Here is a 22381-nt window from a genome sequence, read left to right as displayed (position 1 = left end):
TACATTTGTATTACTAACACCTTATAAATGTTTTGTTACAGTGCACTATCCTATTACATCCTTTGCACCATTCATTGAGTGGGGAAGTTTGCAGTGTTGCAGCCTAACACTGGCATTGCAGGCCTGGAGTCAGGCTGTATCACATTTGCTGGGCTGAATGCACATTGGTAGTCTCCTCAAACACAGTGGGCTCCGTCTGGCTGCTTACATTTCAATAAGTGTGCAACATTTGTGGAATCAGGAGTTTAAATCTGTCGTCCAAATGATCTGCAAAAACAGCTGGTCTTATGCCTGTCTAGTCAAACTAAACCAAACCTCTGAACCTTTTGAGGTTCGCCCATCACTAGTAATTAATGTCTGGCTTTGATAAAGCTGACATTTGGTTTATAAAGGCAGACTAATAAACTCTGAGAAGGCTTAGAAATCCTATTGAGCAATATAGTACATTACAAGTATTAAAAATTACTGTTAAAATTAACAAAATCTACTGCTGGGCACGTTATTATATTAATCTGATTGGAAACATGACCTCTTTTTGCTAACTTTCCAAGTGACCTTGGTAAAATTGTGACATTTCTAGGTATGTTACAGATACTTTTTTTTTTTTTATTATATATTTTAGCAGATTTTTTTTTTTTTTAACAGATCTTTAATGATATACAACACGGAGAATGTAGATATCAAAAATCCAGTGTTTTCAGGCTTTTTGAATTTCTGTTACAGGTTTTTCTGTTGCATGCATGTCTTTTGTGTTTCATGAGCAGTCTAGTGCTTTATGTGCTTTAGGCAACTGGTTTTGTCTGTGCATTTTTCTCTGGCCTTTCATTTTTGAGGCAGATGTTATCTTTATGGTTAAAGAGGTTTGGGCCTCCCTCTGTGATAGTTAAAGGGACCCAAAGACTACTAATTTTAATTTCAGTGACTACAGCTAGCAAGTAGTGGGAGTTATTGACCTTGAGATGACATGCATGAAAGGACAAAGTATGATGGGGACTTTGTCCCATCTTTCTCTGTCTTTGTCAGATCGTGGCTGTAAAGCACATCTGAATCTTTTATATTTTTCTGTTCTTTCCTCTGCTTTGTGAGTGGACATCATCTGGAGGATGCAGTAGAAGATAAAGTATCCGCCACTTAAAAGAATAGAAAGAGGAAGAGGAAGGAAATAAGGTGAAATGAAATGTAGGAAGCAGTGTGCTTTCTGATGTTTTCATGTTCTGATGTTTTCATGTTTTATGATGTTTTCATGTTCTCCTGACTCTTTGGAGCAAAGCACCAAAGCTAGATATTAAAGATAAACTTTAGCTTTCAATATTGGCTAAATCACTTTTCAAATTTTGGTGTTCCTCCTTTAATGTGAAGTGGATTCTTCCTTTCCTTTTTCTATTTTATGCCTTCTGCAGGCATGAAAGACCATCTTTCTTCCAATTAGATGTCTTCAGCAGGCCTCTGGTGATCACTGTCCTCTTCACCAAATTATTTGGGTCTCACTACGTCCTAAAGGGATCAAACTCCAGTTCCTCTCTTCTCTATCTTCTGAAATGGCTGTTGAGATGTGTAAGAGTGGTGTCCCAGCTCTCCCTGATCAGTTAACATACCAAGAACTGTGCACACATACCCCAGTGAATATATCCAAAAATATGGACTAGGGAGTAGAGCGAGTAGAATGGATAATGAAGGATGGAAAGTCACAGAAAAAAAAAAATGGAGTCACAGAAAAATGAAGTTGTTAAGCTGCTTGTGAATACAGGTTGATTTCAACTAATGATATTAAGGCCAAAAAAATGTGGGGAGAATTTTCAAATGTCAAAATATTTTGCTTTAACAGTCTCAGCTCACATGTGCACAAACAAACACACACACACACATTTTGTTAGAAAAACAAACAAACAAACAAACAAACATATCTGTTCAGCCTGAACTGCTTTTTTTTTTTTTTTTTTTTTTTTGGTGATGCTTTTTGTTCCCCAGGTGAGCTACTGAAGAGGAAAAATACATTTTTTTCTTCCTGCAGGTCTGGATTGATCAGAGACACAGGGAGTCAAAGGTGTACATTTCCTTTTCTGATGTCCTGGATATTGGCAGGGCTGAATTCCCTGAACGTGCTGGACTGACTAAGCGGCCATCTGTCTGAATTGACTACATTGTCCCTGGCTTTAATGACCACCCAGTCTGAACCCTGTAAGGGGAGCTGCCAAGCTGTGGTTAGTTTCTTCCCCAAATAGCTCTAAAGTGTGGCCTGGTGTGCGCTTTAAGTAAAATTATGCTACTGTTTGGTTGCCCGCTTGATTAAAATGTATCTTTCAGCCTTTAAGGGTGGGCAGTGACTTCCTGGGATTAGAAAGGAAGTGAACTGGCTGGAAAGCAGCAAGGAAACACTTTGTTTATGAGTACTGGGAGGGCAGAGCAGCATGTGTTGCTAAAGTTTGGGGCTTGGCCACATTACTCAACTCCTGCTAAAGATCTGCTAAATTCACTCTGGGTCCTATTTTCCTTCTTAATAGTACACACAGGATTGCTTTTACCAGAAGAGTGATTCATCCACTGAGGTATTCTAGATACATTTCTGGAGAGCAGGGATCCCTTGGGATGACAATATGACTATTTGCCACAGGACAAATGCCCTGACAGCCTGTCAAGTTCGCTGAACACTGACTTATGAAGATTTGAGTTTTTTCAATACACACGATTTTGCTTGGAATAACAATTCCCTTCCCATAATAAGTCTTTTAAACAGCTCCGGAAGTCATTGCTTTCTCACATTTTTAGCAGGGTGCACTGCTCCCTGGGCCCCAGGTTCTGCCAGAGAAACACTCTAAGCAAGGATACCTGTCAAGAAGAGACATCACCTGCAGGAAGTGCAAGTATTATAAACTCATCAGTGCAGTCACTATTTAACGGGCCTCTGTGAAAAATGAGTGAATGTGCACAGGTGCCACTTCGCTAATTTACAGAAATGGAAATCTTGGCTGTTTTGAAGACTTGAGGGTTCCAGTGGCTGTCAACTTAATGAAAAGAGATGTTCTCTTCCCTGTTTCTGTTTCAAAAAGAGAGAAGTTGATAAAACAAACCTATTTTAGGGCTTTTACAGAGCAATTGTTTAGATCAGTCAAAACATTGGCTTCCTAAAGAAACAAATAACTTGTTTAACATGTTTTTATCAATATGCATGTGTATGATTTAGTCTATGAAAAGAAAGTGTTTATAATGCTAAGAGTCAATGGAGTTGAGTATAACATCCCTCAGAAATAGAGGTCAAGATTTTGCAGTTTTGGCTCAAACTTTGATACACATTTGTTTTATGACAGCAGCAAAAATATATAATATTTTTTCCTTTGTTCCTATATATTTTTTTTTTTAGATGAGGCAGGTAACACTCTCAAATGCATTTGAATCTAATCAAATCTTCTAAAGCATTTAGACATCCCTGGATGGAAAACACTATATACTGAGCCTATCAATTCCAAAGTTTTGTATTTATACATTTATCTGACTTAATATATTTTCATTTTAACAGAAATAAAGTCAACAATTTCCCAAAGGAAAAATAAGAAATAGAACAAACTTCTGTGCTGAGCTAGAACTGTTTTTCCTCTTGTCTTTTATTTAATCCTCCCTAGTACTGTGTCATATCTATTAGCTTTTTTTTTTTTTCTTTTCTTTTCTTTTCTTTTCTTCTCCCAGGGTGTTGAGATATTAATAGTTACAGTAAGAGAAATTGAGTGTGTGTGTATTTAAAGTAGTTATTTTCTTATACTGAAGATACAGTTTATTTTGATGGCATAAATTCTGTTGTATTTATGTTCCTCCACTCATCTCATCAGGGTGCCAGATGAACCATACACACAGGGCTTGAACCAGCTGGGACCAATATTAATGAGGAATGAGATGTGCTAATTGTAGTAAGTGGTTCAGAGACTGGTGCTTCAAAGTCAATCAATCCAGGCCAGATTGAGCCTCCTTGTCCATGTTTTTCCACATCTTTCATCTTCTTTTGAAAGGAAAATCTTTATAGAGACGCAGGAATTTCACTGAAGTTCTTTTCACCTTTAGCTAGGGGTATTGCCATCTTCCCCTTATGGATGGCAGACACAATCCAGTCTGTTTTACCAACTGTTGCCTTGAATTTACTATATTTCGAAGCAATAAGGTGAAACAACTCTAGACTGGAGCATAAGAGATCTTGACTGCAGTAAGACAAACATGTAATCTGTTTCTCTCTGACAGAGAACTCAGTACTGTTTTTTTTTTTTTTATTTTATTATTATTATTATTATTTTATTTTATTTATTGTTTTTTTTTTTTTTTTTTTTTTTGGGGGGGGGGGGGGGGAAGATCTTTGGCAACAGTGAGGTCCTAGAAAGGAATTTGGCACAAACATTTTATGTTGAAAGTTAGAAAGCCACCCAAACATTGGACCAATACTGTCAGCAAACCTTGCTTTAGCACACCAAAATGAGGCTTCTGTGAAGGTCTTTTTCTTCCTGGGAACTCTCCACAGAAGTTACAACAATGAAGTCAACAGTTGGTCACTGTTGACAGATATCATGGGGATCTGAAAAGAAAATCACTTCTGAGCAGTTTACAGTCTGTTCAAGATTTAACCAAGGAACTTGCTTCAGATACATTCATCCACTGAGAAGAAAGTAATCGATCATATCTTTCAAAGTAAGACCAAGTTGCAAGGGGACTTAAAATCTCTCTGAATCTATTTCAAATGTATCGACAACTCTGTTAACATTTAGGTTTATCACACCACATCTGATAAGAAATGAAAAGAATTCTTTGTTTTAAAGGGTGCTTATTTTATATTTGGTTGTTTTATTTCAGCAGGTATGTGAAGTTCGGTCATTCTTTTCACGTAGGAAAACACTATACAAAGGGTATTGTGAGACTAAGACACAATCAAATGTTATTTGGGCAGTTATGTTTTAGGAGGTTTGTTATAACCCACAGCTATGATTATCCCATGTAAAAGTCCTTTTCTTTTCATTCATAGTGGTGCTCACTGTATTTATTTACAGCCTAGGTTTACTGACTGTGTCAATTCACTGGACGTATCATTTTTCTTTGAGTGGCATATATACAACAAGTACTTTAAATATTGGTTAAGAATAAAATATTTGGTGACTGATTTTATATTTTTGTTATGAAGTAACAGTCAGGAACTAATAGTACCCTTGTTCACAGCTATCATGTTTATCTATGTCATCACTTGTCCCTTGAAATTTAAATATGTTTTATATTTCTGTGTTCTAGGTGTTTATTTTTACATATAGCTTTTTGCCTATCCTAGCCAGAATTATACAAATAGAGGTCTGTTCACATTACATGCCCCCTTTCTCTCATCTCTGGGATGGAACATTTAGAACATTACCAATATTACATTTCACATCTAATTATCAGCTAGTTGAAACTGGGAGAATAAAATGTTTCCATTATGTCATCCTATTCCTTCTTCATTAGACGACATCTTAGTTATACTTGTGATAAAATAAATTCAAAACCATGAAGAGCTTCAACAATATATGTTCATTAGTTATCAAATATTGTTAAAAAGAATCAAAACTGATAGGTGCTTTGGCTGAAAATATGGTACATGGATGGGAACTTGTCTCTGTCTCCTGGGACTTTCAGTTAATGAGATTCCCGTAATATGTAGGAACTGAGATGTATCAAAATATTTGGCAATGAAACAACTGCTTCTAAGATTCTGCAATCTCTGCAGCCGTACAGCATATTTTTCTTTTATTCACATCTATGATGAAAGTCTTGTGAAACACTTAGTAATTAACTGATCATAAATCCAGAAGGGTTCCTGATCATTACTCTAAAGTTCAATATAATACAGCTCCCCCCCCCAAAAAAAAAAAAAAAAAAAAAAAAAAAAAGAGAAATGTGTAATGAAAATAAACAGGATTTTTTCTATGCAATGGCTTCCCAGCTCTTCTGCAGCTTTCAGAATCAACGACATTATGCCTCATATAGCAGATTTGCATCCACAAAAGGTCATTTTCTGTTGAGTAACTGCATTTGTATACAAAGAGGCCATTTCAACCTTGTTCCTTCAGTTTTTGCTGTGATCAATATCACAGTCTAGACCTGGATGACTGCAGAATCTGATTGCAGCTTAATTTCCCATAAGAGTAGCTAGATCTGCTGATACAGCTTGAATATGCAGCACTCTGAATAAGCAGCCTGAGCGACAAATGTCCTCATACCATATTGGGAAGCCCAATTAGCACAGCAGACTGTGTCTTACTGTGTTATTTTTCTCCCCATTGCATTTTGAAAGGATTAAGCTCTGGAACAGTCATTGCCAAGTAAAGAAAAATAACACTGGAGTCCATCACTAAATAATTAATTGTAAGGAAACTACAGAGGTGCTTGCATTTTCTTATGTTTCTCAGTTTGTGTAAGCCTGCATGTTCACACAGAAGTTGGCAGGTTTGCCTTAAATACTTGAGGATAAACAGGCAGTATGTAAAAAACTTATTGACCACTAAGGGCTTTAACCTAATTCTTCACTGGATTTAACTGGAGCAGTGGAAAGAATTACCTTCCCTACTGATCCTTGTCATATCCTCTGTCAGATGGCACTCTCCCCACAGTGTTTTTGGAGGTACATCTGACCTATGAAGTTTGCTGCCTGCAGTCAAAGAGCTCTGATGAGAACAGCAAGCTCATTATTAGGTTTGACTGCATGCACTGGCTAATGGGGATGGGTATTTTCTGGATAGCATCTACTTTCTTTAATGCCAACCATACCCCTGTCTGAGCTGTTTGAGAACTGTCTTCTGAAAGGCTTTATTCTAAAGCTCAGTTTTGTAGGACAAGCCTGAATCAACACCAGCTGACTTTAAAATGTTGGAATGTAATTTTCATTTTTTAAAAAACAATTCATGTTTAGATCTGTCCTTGTCGCACAGATGCCAACTCTAGTAGAGATGCAGAAGGAAAAACCTGTGAAAAGTGATTGCATCTCCTGTTAAAGTTTAAGCTGCTGGTATAAGTAAGTCAATACATTTAGGTTTCCAGAGACAGTTCTTGGTCTGGTTTTCTAGATGAAGTGAGCTTTTTTCTGCAAAGATGTTGCACTGAGCTTTTATTTTATTTTATTTTTTTTTCTTCCCTGAAGACGAGGGTATCAGAAGGCTCTTTTCCCTGGAGAAACAGCCAGAAAGAGAAGATGAGTAGAAAAGTGTGCCAAGAGACATGCTCAGATGACTCACCTCAGTTCCTCAGTTAGGCAATGCCTAACTTCCCATCAGCTACAAATAGGAACCAAAGTAATGTCAGGACACATTCACCCAGCAGATTGGGCTGTATAGTGTATTCCACCATGGGGAGTCTGGGCTGGAATTATTTCTAAATTTTTGTTTTCCCATTCTTTGCCAGCTACCTCCACTGAAAGTAACAAGGAGAAACTTACATACTACATATATATGCATTTTTTATGCTGAGATTTAAATAATTCAAATATGGAGGTGTCAGTAAAACAAAATAAAGAAAGAATGGATGTGGGAAAGAAAGGGAAGTATTGAAGACAAAGGGCTTAGGTACCTTCCAATAAGGGATTGCTCTTACAATGGGCCATTAAAATTTAGCTGAGTCGAGTGTATTGTTTTTAATTTGTATTCCCATAACATACTCTGTTAAGGAGGGTGTATGAAGCAAATGCATATTAATGATGCAACACATTTGCATATTATAGATCCATAATACCAAGGGTGCCATAAAAATCTTTATGAAAAGTGGTGACTAGGCAGCAGTCAATTTTCTCTATATCTCAACCATTTTAATGTCTTTTTTTTTTTTTTTTTTTTCACACACACATGCACATATGCACACACACAAAATCCCCACAACTGATAGACATACAACATTAAGGGACTAATGACCTGCAAAGTTCCATTTATAAAAGATAAAAAAATGTTGTATTTATATATAGAATCACGAAATTAACACTTCCTCTGGCAGATTTACAGTTCTTTGTTCCTTTGTTCTAAATTTTTTAAACCAACAACCTGCAGAATTATATTGTTTTTAAATATATATATTGAGCCCCACCAAGATTTAGTCCCAGCAGAATACTGTCATGAGTTTCATGTTTAGAATATTTTGTATGGCTAAGGTCTTACAACTTAACTATTTCTAGTGAAAACACTGACCCACCTGGGCTAGCTATGTATTGTCACTGGTTCTTAACTGAATAAAAATATGTTAGTGGTTATCTTAACATATTTGTACATATATGAACCCTCATGTCATGCAAATAACTCTTATGTCTCTTGGTCTAAATGCATACTTAAAATCTCTCTCAGAGTAGATCATGCGATCATGCTCTGTACAAAATGTGTCTGATTTGCTTCCCATCAGTACAACCTTATACTCACTAATGCTTTTACTAGTTCAAGTGGACTTAGAAATGTGACAAAGCAGAGGAATGAGCTGACCAGTTATACCTAGATATGAGCAGGAGTCTTCAGTGCCATGTGTCAGTCTTGGTGAGGGAAAACTTCCTGATGTAGGAGATAAGGTTGTGGCCCAGTTTCCTCCTGGCTTTGTTGCTCCGTGAAATTGCTTTGTATGCCACTGCTAACGTTTATAGTCATGTGAAAAGGCTAAGGCTAGGGCCAAGCAAAGATTTCTCCTTCTATTTGGAAGAGTTTCTATGCTCTGAGAAACAGAACTACTTTTAGCTTTTTCTATTTAGAGGAAAATAAATGAAAAAAAAAAGAGAGAAAGGTGAACTCTCAGTTCATGGTGACCAAATCGTGAGTGGATTTGGGCAGGTTTGGCTGATATCAAGAAATTTCTGGCGCAGAGGGCCCTACGTAATTTTTACCATCAGTCTGTTTCTTATAAAGACAGTGATGGAATGAGAATTAATTAATGCTGTGGTTAATATGTGACCTGCACATGAAATATTTGATAACTCACTCCATTCCATCATCTCTTTCCTAAAGAAGTTGCTACTAACAGATCAGAGCAAAGCAAGGGAGCAGTGGATTTCAGGTCCCCTAGTGCCTGTTGATCCTTCTCATCAAAGTTTTCTATGTGGTTTCTGCCCTTGCTTTTTCCATGGTACAGCAGGTACATCACAGGTACAGCTGTTGTGCATTTTGCAGCCTCCAGACCAAAGGTGTAATCTGTCTTCCACAGACATTCACAGGTCTTGTCACTGACTGAAGCATACCTTAATTTATAAAAAACAATCTTTAAAAGCCCAAAAAGACTAAAGTAATGTAAAATCATCTTTGGACCTGCTTAATAGCTTTATATTCTCAATGACACTTCTTTTAAGGACTGCAAAACAATTTTTCATTCTGTAGACACTGTCTGACTTCAGGAGTAAAATCTATATTTTCAGGTTATGCACAAATCTTCATCTCTTGGGGATCTAAGGGATAAGAAAAGTGGAACACTAAAGGGTAAAAACAGCGAGGATCTAAATTCTATATATATTTTTCTCCCCTATTCTGCAATATTTTTTGCATAAGTACATAAGTATACAAAATTCAGAGAAGTTTTGCCCTTGGATCTTCAGTGCTGAAAGACAAGGAATGGTGAAGTACCTGTTATGTGTCCTGTCTTGTCTATTTGTCCAAAAGATGAGGAGATCAAAAAGCAAATAATGGACATGTAGTTCAGGTGAGAAGGTGGAACATATCCCCTGTCTCCTGTAAGCCTGCAAGCAGTTCTCCATGACTGTCCATTCCTTGAGATGCCTGCAGGTATATTCATCTTACTATAGAAATATCAGGACCTGGCTGCTGGGTCAGCAAATTACATACATCCATCTGTCTTAACCCTTGTAATGAGGTTTATGTGAAGGGTAAAGTTTAAAAGCTGGGGCAGAGACCATGAACTCATCTGAAAATATATGGCCTTATATCCACATGAAGTGATGGCTGCAACAACAAAATTCCCGTAGGTTTAAAATGTATCCCGGCTATATTGCTATTTTCCCTCAAACCAAATTTCTCCATTGCTCTACCCCAACTGATTTTGTGAGTGAAACTAAATGGGACAGAATAGATATAAATGTTATAAATGTCCAAAAAATAAATAAAAAAATGGGGAAAATGGGTATAATTTTTAGGGAAATTACTTTAAGTAGATATAAAATGTATTAGCCTTCCTAACAGCACAGTTAAGGTACATGCTTACATACTGATTCAGTATGTTAAAACATCCTTACATCCTAACCCAGTTAAAAAAAAAAAAAAAAGAAAAAAGAAAAAAAAAAAAGTCCACTTCATGAATAAGAAGTGGAAGCAAAAAGAGAGAAATCAAGACTTCGCTATTTCTTCCTCATTCAGTTTAAAGACCCATTGCCCCATCCTAGTCCCTCTAGACCAAAAGGGAGTTTTACCATTGACGTTAATGGGAACAGGATCTGGCCCAGTAACTGGCTGTTTTGGATCTGTTTCTGTCACCCTTGCTGCATTGTTGCTGAGAGTACAGAACATCCTCGCCTTCTGTTTTTCACTCCTTAATGTTTCCTTAGAATACTTAGGCGGAGAGTGACTGTAAATGCTTAACCTTTGTCAATGGCAGACATTCAAGATAGTTTGGCTGCCTCCTTCTATTTCCTTGTGGACACTGATTTAAGAGTCCATCCAAAACATTCAGGAGGATATGACTAACATGAAAATCTGTCACTGTATAAACACAGTGACCAAAACCTATTTGGCAGCACTTTAGATCTGCTGGCTAATAATTAGGTATTTATGTTTGCTTTAACAGCACCAGTTGTGATGATCTAATGTCTTTTAGTATTTATATGGATAGCTCACCAGATTTTTTTTCTTTTTACAGTGATTCAGCATAATTACACGGGAGATAAAGAACATCTAAGGAAAAAAAAAAAAAAAACTTATTTCAGTAACGAATGCAAAATTTCAGTCGGGGCACATTAGCAATGACATGCTGAGCTCACATGAGAAGAACAACGCCTGAATTTACTGGAAACATTGCAGTAAGGGTGAGTGAAGTCATTGAAAACAAATTGCTGTTCCCTTTCTAAATAGGCTTGGGATGGAATAGGGTCCTCTGGGTTGTGACCAGATTTAGCCTTCACAGCCAGTTTGTTTCACAGAAATGCAATACAATCTCTAGGGAAACAAATCTGCAAAAATTGTACACGAGAAGTTTTGGGGAGGAGAGTGATACATGGTTCTAATGCAGTCAGAAATACATTAAAAGCTATAAACAATTTGCTATTGTTTGGGCTGTTTCAGAAGATTGCTTAATCATTTACTGACACGCTTATCACTGCAACAGGTTTTATGTTATTCTGTTCCAACTGTGTCAAAAGTTATGTGAACAACACATATATCAGTCTATAATTCAGGTACATGTTGTTATTCACTATCACAAAAACTATAAAAACTCTGAAACCCTAATGATACCAATCCAAGTACACTTTGATAAGCTTGAAGGGCGTAAGATTTGTGTTAACCTGTACCTCCTACAGACTGTTTTCAGAACATCATAAAGGAGTAGGAAAATTACCTTTGATATACCTGCTACTAAAGAGCTTGTGAAAATGTTTGAGGACAAGACCTTTTTTCTGCCCACTCAATGAAGCAAGAACAGCAGAACAACATTACCTTGTTTGACTGTTTGCAAGAAGCAGAAAAATCTGTACACTTCTCCACACACTCTCCTCAGATCACCCTAGCAGACCTTAGGAGATGACAGAAAGTCAAATAATGTGTTCTGAGAACCATATGAGAGACAAATTCACCCACAAGCTTTCAAAATCTAACAATGGCACAGAGAATTCAGTGCACGGAATTGCCACCATGGAGAGTATTACTGCTGCTTGGTACCTTCAATTCTTCATTATTTTTATCCTTATTGTGGTACTTTGATATGATGAAGAATACATTTCTGTACAGTCTACTTTTAGCTTTACTTGTTTAGGTCTTACCCTCCTACTTCCACTTCCCTTGCAGTTAATTTCCTGTTTTAGCTCATTAATTTCACTCTTATAAACACTTTATCTAGGAAGCTGGAAGTTACTATGAAAGAATCATACAGATTAGGAGTCATCAAATTCATCCTTCCTCTTTTCAGGAGGAGAAAACAAAGAAAGGATGACAGGGAATGAGATGAGAAGCATTACTATGCTATACATGTGACTAATTGTGCCAGCCAAACAAGTGCAGCTGGAAACAGGATATGTTTTGGACAAGTCACTCTCTACAAAATTCTAATCTACTATGAGATTCATTTTTTCAATGAATATTTTTAACTCTGCAAACCCCAGCTTTTGCTTGGCTCACCGGCGACATATATTTGTCTTTGGGACTCTGTTGTCAGTATGTGGATCTCTCTACTTTTGGGAAGTAATGAACTTTGATCTCTGTGGGGAAATTTGATAAGGGTGAGGTGAGGAGAGGAAGAGAGTAGACTTGCATCCTAATGTGAGATATTGTTTGCCCTATAACCTCTCTCTGCCTCTCTTATGGTGGATCTGCTCAAATCACCTTTACCAATGTCAGTTCTTTATTTTCCTGCTCATAGAGATATTAATATGAGACTGCTTCAAAAAGGAAAACATTCTCTACAGCTTCCAGTGCTCTGGAGATGTGATCAACTTGCCAGAGGTATAGACATCTCCAACCTCACACAAAGCAAGAATTTTCAGACTACCTGGTAGATATAGGACGTTTTCCAAGACAGGAATGAAACTGAAGTGTGCTGATATTCTGCATTTACACTGAAATGGCAATGGAAAGCTGCTCACAAAGACCTGCCTTTCATTCTCCAGATGTCCTTCCTAAAGTGATTGCTTTATCTGTTACTCACTTGTTCTTTCCACACCCACCTGTGAGTATTCTTCCTCTCCCACTTGCATGCTGAGTGGTTCCCTGATAATTTAGACAAAGAAGACCACCATTATCACCAGGTTAGTTAACCTGGTTAGAGAAAGCTGGGGACTTGCTCATGTGAGCCACTGCACTGATAGATCAGATGGGATAGTAATTTCCAGTATGAATGCAGTGATGAATGGCTGTGGAGAGTAAACTTCTCATGGAAAAGCTGGAGCTGAAAGAGGATGCGGTACTATGTCCTGAGACAGCCATGCTAGGTAACATAAGCAAATGAGCTGTGTTTACATGATTTCCAGGCACTAAATGAAAAGACTATCCTAAAACCTGCCTCAGTCACCACTAAAAAAAAACAGCATGCTGTCCGCTGTTCTGCTATGAGAACACACTTAAACTCAATACATTTTTTTTCCATATTACAGATACGTGTATGATTTTCAAGAAATACAATAGGTGTTATGTGTCCAATTCTGTACTGAAGACTTCCAAACTTTTGTTTGAATCCTTCAGCCACTGAATGTGGAATTTGTTATCATATGCCAACTGGTAATGCCAGCTTGATACATACCATTAGAGAAGTTTGTTTTTCATCTGCTTATCATTTTTCTAATCTTTAACAATTGGTCATTTGATATTCCCTGTTACATGTCTGTATTTTTTTTTCCCTAACCAAATAGGGTCAGCTAGTTGCATAAATTAACTTAGGAAAAAAAATACCAGAAAGAGGTAGTTTGGTTTTTGCTCAAGATTATACATATATATATATATACACATACATATATACATATTAACTTATCATATATACATATACATATATGAGAAGTGAAATTATTTCTAGAAACACCTGGTACCTTATACTTTGGAGTATGGATTTGAATTTTAGAAGCACTCAGGACTTGCTTCATGGACAGGCTGGCTGTGTGGCTGTGCTCACAAAAATGACCTACATTTGGTCTTCCATGGATTGGTTTACATATCTTCTACAGTGGTATCGTTGATTCTTTTTTGATTCTTTCTTGCAAATCCTCTTTGTTTGTTTGTTTGTTTGTTTTTGTTTTTTTTTTTTTGTTTGTTTTTTTTTACTGACTATGACATCCCCCAGGTTGATTTGCTAATGAAATTCATTCAGTGCTATTACAGGTTGTTTTGGCCCTCAATTTGTATGTGGAGAAGGAAGACAGGCCGTTTACTTCTTGATAGGACATTACATAGACCTGGAATAGGGAGAAGACCACAGACAGAAATAGGGTGGATGGAGGAAACTACACTCGGATATAGGGGTGAGAGATCATTTGACACAATAAAAGAAGAGATGGGCACATTGACAATGGCAAAAGCAGTCAGTAAAGAAGTAGGAGAGTTGAGAGGGAATGAAGAGGTAGAAAGAAGACAAAGAGATTGTGACAACGGGGAAAAGATAAGCTCATACTCAGAGCTGGTGGATACACATTTCCCCACCATTTCATATTTAGGGTGAATACAACTATACCCATATAATGTAACTATATAATGAGGTGGGGGAGAAGGGTCTTCTTTCAAAACACCACTAGGACTTGAGGAATGCCCCCTATTACCTGCTTGGTAGAGGAGCTTCCACTAGGGCAAGATGTTGCCAGTGAAAAGTTCATGACTGTTCCTGCACTGAGAGGTAAGTGGATCTGTTGGGGTAAGCAATTGAGACTAAACAGACACAAGAAATGTTACAAGAGAAAATACAGAAAGTTTTACCCTTCAGAAAGGTGTACTCTCTAGAGTACATTCCCCATCAAATCCTAAAGTGGAACCTAGACTTCTTGAGTTTGCTGTCAGCAAACCTCTGTAAAACCGTCTGCTAAAAAAATGTCCAGTTCTCCCTCAGAGCTGTTCACAGACAGGATGACAACCTGCTATTGCTATCATTTTCTCCTTTAAGCCTAGTGACAGAGGTAGATCTCAAGTTTCCAACCTCCAATTGACTTGTGTGGGCATCAGCATTACTCTGTGCAACAGAATGTCTATTTTTTTCCCATTTGATGATTTAAAATGGGGGGAAATGGCATGCTTAGGAACTATGTGAAAATAATATGGATGTCATTTCAAGGATTTTTTCATTAAAAAAAAAAAAAGTGTTTCATTCATTATATAAAATGGATGTGATCAGGACTATGTAGAAAGAGAGATTTTAAAGAAGGATCTCTACAAGAAATATAGACCAAAGGAATGGGGCACAGATTAAAGAGGAAATGTGTGAAATATTAGCCACCTGCTATGTTAAGGTGTTTCAAGGAAGCAGAGAGACATGGATATGAAAGAAAAATACACTTTCCATGCTAAAGACGTATACCAATGCACACAGACACATGCACACACCTGTTCCCTTCTGTAAGGATTGCACAGCAAAAAAAAATGTCATTTCTCACTGACTCAGGCATTAGCTGTCCCACTCCATGACTGCAGACACAACCCCATCAATTCAGCATTTACTTTATGCTTCGCTCTTCAATGAAGATTTACACTGAAAATCATAATGAAACAAATAGGGACAGATTTCTTTAGCATTATTTGTATAAAATATTGCCAGAGAGACAGAAAAATTACTTTGGTCATGAAATAATGTCTGAGAGTGATTATATCAAACACATACTAACTTTGTTCTTTCCCTTTGGCAATGTTTTACTAATGTTCCCTTGAAAACCAGTCAGAATTTATATCCCCTATCTGTATGCATGCACACATATTATATTCAATTTCTCAGACTGGCTTTAACCCAAAATCTAATTTTTAAACCTGTAAAATTATGGATACAATTTTGCATCTGCAATTTGTTGGTGTAATTTAGGTCCCTGGAACAGGTAGCAATAGACTCTGCCCTAAATTACCAAGCTGTAATGTACATTAGGTGGTATAATATCTCATTGATGTCATAGAAGGTATCCAATATATTTCAGTAAGCAGAACTTTCCCCCTCCTCTGTATTCTTTGGTACTAAGGAGAAAGAGAACTCTAATGCTTGGTAATAAAACCCCTGTCATGCTACAGTTTCTCTGTCCCAGTCCTCCAACACAGTCAGCCATGAAACTGTTGGCAATTGCCCCTTAATATTTCCCATATACATGAAATCTCTTCACAGCATAAGGTAGAGACTTTTCAAGACCTGCATTGTGTTTCTTATTCCCCTAGTAAGAAGGAAATATCAGTGGCAAAAGAAACATAAATGGAGTGCTCACAGTCTTGGCTGTTCTTGGGCACCAGAGTAGCCCTTTGTGTCTGTAGATACAGTTTGAGTATTCCAAAGGCTGCTCTAATTTATGCAAGGCACTGGACTGACATCTGGCTGCCTCCAGACTCCAGGGGAAGATATAAGTGGCTTAAAGCCAGTTGTGCCTGTTCTAGTGATGAGAGCAGCTCAGCCAGATCAGAAAATCTGGCACTTAAATATACAAATTACAATAATAATATTTTGGGGCAGAAGAATAAATAGATGCCAGCCTTAGTGAATGTGGCCCAATGGTGATACATAAATAAAACACCATCTGCTGGAGACTTTGCAAGCCTTTAAGAGATGCATTTTTGAGTTCTCGGATTTTTATTAAAATATATAGATCATCAGGGCAAGGTTTAAGGACAGATAACTGTGACTTCTATTTTCAGTTCTTTCCAAAGCACGGCACTTTCAATACTAACAGTAAGGTTTCTGTTTCCCCCTTCACAAATCTGCCCAGCTTTACTGTTTGTATTATCAGACAATGATGAAAAGAGACTGGTTGAGTACTCCTGTATTCATCCCTCCATCTTTCTGTGTGCTGAAGTTTCAGGGTATGCTGTCTTTCCAGAAAACTGCAACAAGAAGCACTGCAGTTAAAATCTGCTTATTTTTGATGTTCACTAAATTCACAGAAGGTATGTTATGTGGTATTCCTTCCATCTCAAAAACTCTTTTTTGGGTCATTGACACATGCCACTGACCTAGCTTACACATATTTTGTGGTTTTGCTCTGTGAAAAGGAAGTATTAAGCTCTAAGCTACTGTAATAAATTTGTTTGGGTTTGATAGAGATTGACTGCCTGAATGCTACCATTTTTATCAACTATAAATTGCTCTACAAGCTGTGGAAGGAAGGACCTTTCATGCTCTATTTTGACTTAGACTGGATAAATCATTTTCTATGATTACTTAGGACCTCTACTTAGGAGGATTACACTCTCCTGTTCTAACAGAACATTTGTATGACTATAGATAACATGATGACAGCAGTTTGGGCTTTCTGCTCTGGGCTCATGTACCCCTTCTGGGAAGAAGGGGGACCATGTTGGGCTTCTATCTTGTGGGAAAGTAAATGATTAGGGAATAAGCAACATGAGCCCCATTTTACTGATGAAGACCTGAACTACACAGTGATTGAGTGGTCAAGACTATAACAACATCGTTGTAAGGGCTAGACTTAAACCCAAACCTTAACCCAAAGTTTTAGTTGGAAAATCATTTTTGCTCTCACTCAACTAAAACAGAGACAATTGAAAATATCCTTTCAATTAATATTGGTGAAATGGAACACATTTTTTGTGGACATAGAGTTATTTTTTCCTAAGCTTTCTATTTTTGCCTTTCTGTAGTGTCTGTCATAGCCTTTTCCTATCCTGGGGTGAAAAAAATTGAACAGTTAGCACAAGTATCAATAACACAGTTATCCTCTTTTCTGTGTTAAAACTGCATTTTGTTAACCTCTCTAAAAGAGGGCAATCTCCCCCAGAGTGTCCAGGGCTGACATTTAGCTAAATATTTTCTCAGTGACCTGTGAACTTCACAAGCATATTAACCATATCACTTAGTGCCGACCAGAAACAAGGTTTTCAGAGAGAAGTAAACAGAGATCATTATTCATAGGATCACAAGATCATAGAACAGCTTGGGTTGAGACCTTAAAGATCACCCAGTTCCAACCCCCCTGCCATGGGCAAGGACACCTTCCACCAGACCAGGTTGTCCAAAGCCCCATCCAGCCTGGCCTTGAGCACCTCCAGGGATGGGGCATCCACAGCTTCTCTGGGCAACCCGTGCCAGTGCCTCACCACTCTCATGGTAAAGAATTCCATTTTCTTAATTTGGAAATTGAATAGAATGTAAAGATATTCCCTGAGATTAAATTCCGGAGAAAATAAACAAAGAAATAAAACAAAAACAAAATAAAAAATTATAACCTATCCACTTGTAGTTACTAGACAACAACCTGAAAAATACTGTGAAGCAACAATTAGTCTGTCCTACCAAGAGCTTACCCTAGTTGAGCAGGTTTCCTCACTGTGGAAGATGAAAAAATTCTCTTAAAGCAGTTGTAATATTGGAATCTAATTTTCCACCTCTCTGTGACGTACTTCAAATAGTTCTAATTCCAAAACTCTTGACTGCTTCATGGCTCACTGTAGCTTACTTTCCTGTCTCTTGTGCAAGACTTTCCCAGACAGAATTGCTCTAGACAATGTTCTGCTTGGACGTTTGTGGAAACAATAAAGACTGATTTTGACAATTCTGTTCTGCCCTTCTACACCTTTGTGTGGCACTGTTACTGATCCCAGACTATAAAACCTGCAATATCAGATCTCAATTTGTCTTTCAATATCATAGTAGAAAGCCCCTCCCATCTGCCTTATTAAGAGGCATAAAGACATTGTCATTCTTAGAACAAATAATTTTTTTCTCTGAACCTGTTTCGATAGTCTTCTACTGAGGAGTTTTTCATGTGGATGGCAATCCCATGAACACAACAGAGGAATAGAAAAGTGTCTCTTTTATCCACCAACTTGCATGAATATCTTCCCAAGAGAAGATGGTACTTTTTCTACCTCTCATGTCATACAGTATTTAGGAAGACTAGCAACATGCCTGTCATTGTGAAAGGGTTAACCTGACTATGGGACTCAACCTTCACATCATGCAGCAGTGCTAAATATATCTGTTATTAGAGCTCATTAGATTTGCCAAATGTCTACATGTCTCCCTGACTCCTAGCTCTCGACGTGCCTTTGTCCAGCTGACTCATTGATTCATGACGTCTTTTCGGCTGCATCACTGGTAGCACTGATGTTTTTCATTATTTATTGAACATCTTTTTTTTTTTTTTTTCTTAAATTTTGCTCCCTTTCTCCCCCTACAGCATTTTCCAAGAGTAAGATTCCAGTTTTAACCAAAACCAAAATTCCAAAGAGCCAAATAAAATAACATGACAGCTGCCGGCTGTGCAAACTTTGTGAAGCAGGATGTTTTATGGACCCACACAATGGCAGCATCATAAAGAAAAACTAAGTTGGTTCCTTTGTGAACTGGTGGGGTGACTTTTCTTCAGAATAAACAAAACAGCTGTGAAGCTTTCCAAAGTCACAGTTAGAGCTATGTTTTCACAGAGTGGAAAAGAGAAAAAGAGAAAATATAACAAGAAGCTGCTTGAAAAGCAGGTGTTTCAAGACAGGTCATAGTATAATAACCCAGCTGAAAAAGGGCTGTGACAAGGGATAACATCAACATTGAAAGTGGTCAATATTTTCCCAGTCATAACTATTGTTATGCTTAATAGATGCTGGCAAACAACTCTGTTGTAACCTTTTAGGTACAGAAGATCAATGGTCTTATTAACGATGCCACTGGATAGACAGTGATATACAAAATAATATGTATTATATTAGCAGAAATAACGTAACTCCAGTTTCCCCTAGTGCTGGAATTAATTCTCTATTCTGCTTAGCTTTGTAAAGGAAAACAAAAACTTGGATCAAAAGTGGATGTTAGCATTTTAGGTCACTATGATCTAAAAGAACCTAGGGCACACCCATTGTTAGAAGAAGCATATTGATTGTGTCTCTGTGAATATTTTTTGTCCAGCATGATCCACATGCAAAGCAAATCAGGAATGACTAATGGGGTTAAATGTGATCATCACTGCTATCAAATATCAGGTCAGAGTTTCCCATTCTGCACTAATCAGATTTTATGGTATTAATACTAGAATTTCTTTTAATTTTGTCTTTATACTTTGCAGTGCATATTTGTGTTGGACATGATGGTTGGAACTGTGAGGGTGAATCCTGTGTCCTATAGTCAGAATTTGGTGTCAGCTACAGTCTAGGACTAATGTGAGGCATCTGCAGGTACCCAAGCCAGTCATTTAATGTCTATGACTCACTTAACCCATCCAGAAAAATGAGTGAATACTTACTAACTGACTATACTTACGAAAATTCCAATCAGTTAGAAAGAAACTACTTACACCAAACCACATTTAACCAAGGGAGGAATGGACACAAGACAGAGCTATTGACCATCTTGCTACTCTCTGTTCTGGTCTGGACTGGTCAGGAATAGGAACACATCAAAAATCAGAGCAATTGAGCATGCTGTAACAACTTCTACCTCCAAGGCATGACCTAGGAAATTACAGACAGCAACAGCTCAGTGTCTTCCTGGTAGTCTGTATTTCAGGAGGGTTTCCACCATCACCACTCCAAGACAGAAAATATGAGGACAACAGAATCAGAATGAAATAGGGGTCAGCTTAGGTGGTTAGAGTGTGCAAGTATATGCACACTCTCTCTAAAGTTGTGGACTGTTGATGTATGTCTTCATCTCTGCCTCCTACTGATCCCACTGCTGCTGGAAGTGCTCCTCTGTGCAGAAAGTTAGAGCTATCTGGAAACAAAATGATAGAGCTCAAGTTCATTGCTGGTTTGGCCATGCAATGTGTGGCATGTTCCTTGGTGGCCCTTACAGCCATCCCCTCTCTGCTAAAGAGAGGAGGATACTGTGCTGGGGGAAGCCTAGTTAAGCAATAGTTAATCTTATGGTCACAAATTCTCTAAAATCAAATGACTTCTGCTATGTCTGAAATGTTATTTTAGTGCTTTAAACTTCAGGCAAACTTCCAGCACAGACACTCCTATATCCCAGAAGGCTGATTTAAGTGCATATATAAAGCCTGGAGAAATGGCATTTAGTTCACTGTGCCCTGGATCTATTGCATAAAGGATTAGGAATTTATCCTCAAAACTGATGCTATTCTTCACCCATAAGTAAACATTTTTGAGGTTGGTCATTGTATCTTGGACCAAAAAATTAATCTTTTTTTGAGAAAATAATCCAAATACAAAATACTTAACATAGACCACAAATATACGGGTTAAGCCCCCTTCTATTCTCCCTCAGGCTGTTTGTTTGCCTTTATTCAATTAAAAAATAAAGAGAGCATCTTCAAAAGTGCCTAAGTAACCATAAGACAAATGAAATAATTTTCCATCAGTCATCTAAGCTCATGACTGTTTGCAACTTCACTTCAGATGTAAATTGATAAATGTTAAAATTATGACAGGGAATCAGGGTTCTAAGACATTTATTTGCTTTTGAAATTTTTATATGAAGTGAGACCTGAACAAGAACATCCAGGGATAACCTAAATTGTCAGACTGTGGATGTAGCTTGATGTGGGCAGAGTTTTATGTTAAAAATGGGTTTGTTCCATAAATAAATAAAATAAAATAAAATAAAATAAAATAAAATAAAATAAAATAAAATAAAATAAAATAAAATAAAGGCAAATACAGGTCATTTGGACAAAGAAAAACAAACAAATAAATTAAAAACTGCTGAATGTCTTCCTGCCTTGTGGGTGATAAATAAAGAAACTTTCCCCAAGTTGCAGGGAAAATAAATAAATAAATAAATGCTGATGAAGATGACTTGTGAGTTGGCCTGTTCATCTTAGTAGAGAATGGCTTGATGATATTCAGGAAACTTCTCAGCCTGTATGGAAAAACTCTGCTGCGTTATCATGAGAATTACATGCTTATGTGAATGATGCTGCTCCTTTGTGTCAGGATGATCAGTTCCTGGGGACAGGGTTACCAGCCCCCTTCTGAAGTATATTTTATCACTGTCCAAAGTTGATAAAAAAAAAAAATGTTAGTTTAAAAAACAAATATAAAACACAATAATATAGTTTATTCTTTAAAATTTAAAGCTTGAGGACTAGGTATTTCTTTTGAAGATGTACAGAACAGTAAACAGTCACTCTAGCCTTTAAGCTAGCTCTTCCTCAAGATTTGTCTTCTGAAAAAAGGAGTCTTGATTAAGCTGTAACAGCTACTTTATACCTCTCTCTCTATTAGGTATCTTTTGTGTAAATAAGCATAAGTTTTTTGAAGGTAAAGGTATTATTACCAGCTCAGACTAATCTCAGGGCAAGAAAATAAACAGTCTTTCCCCTTTAGAAGACTACAGTGTCTTTAGAGAAGGAATTCTCATTTACATGAACTTGGAAGTCAGGTATACTCCGACATCTGGGATATAGAAATACCTCCTGATATTTTCAATCACTTTATAACAATGCTCCAGTTCTGAGTTATAATTCATCAAAAGTTTAGTGGCATATTTAAAGGGATATATGGATTTGTTTATCTGATGCAAATAAAAGATGTTTCTTTCTATGGTACTTGAGTAATAGGCTGCAAATGAATAGATACTGTAGTCACAAAGGGGCAGTACAATTTTTATTCCTGAAGAATCTATAGAGAACATT

The 22381-nt window shown here is 37.3% G+C and overlaps 1 long non-coding RNA gene across 1 annotated transcript in view; it reads left to right on the top strand.

Moving 5' to 3' along the window:
- Window positions 1-10846: 10846 nt before the first annotated feature.
- Window positions 10847-22381, top strand: part of LOC119715979 (uncharacterized) — a 42310-nt gene continuing 30775 nt past the window's right edge. Inside the window, exon 1 of the long non-coding RNA XR_005263575.2 lies at window positions 10847-10987. This is a non-coding gene — a long non-coding RNA (uncharacterized lncRNA). The remainder of the gene's footprint in view (window positions 10988-22381) is intronic.

Source organism: Anas platyrhynchos, chromosome 2 (genome assembly GCF_047663525.1).
Source record: "Anas platyrhynchos isolate ZD024472 breed Pekin duck chromosome 2, IASCAAS_PekinDuck_T2T, whole genome shotgun sequence".
Taxonomy (NCBI): Eukaryota; Metazoa; Chordata; class Aves; order Anseriformes; family Anatidae; genus Anas; species Anas platyrhynchos.
This window is presented reverse-complemented; position numbering and strand designations above follow the sequence as displayed.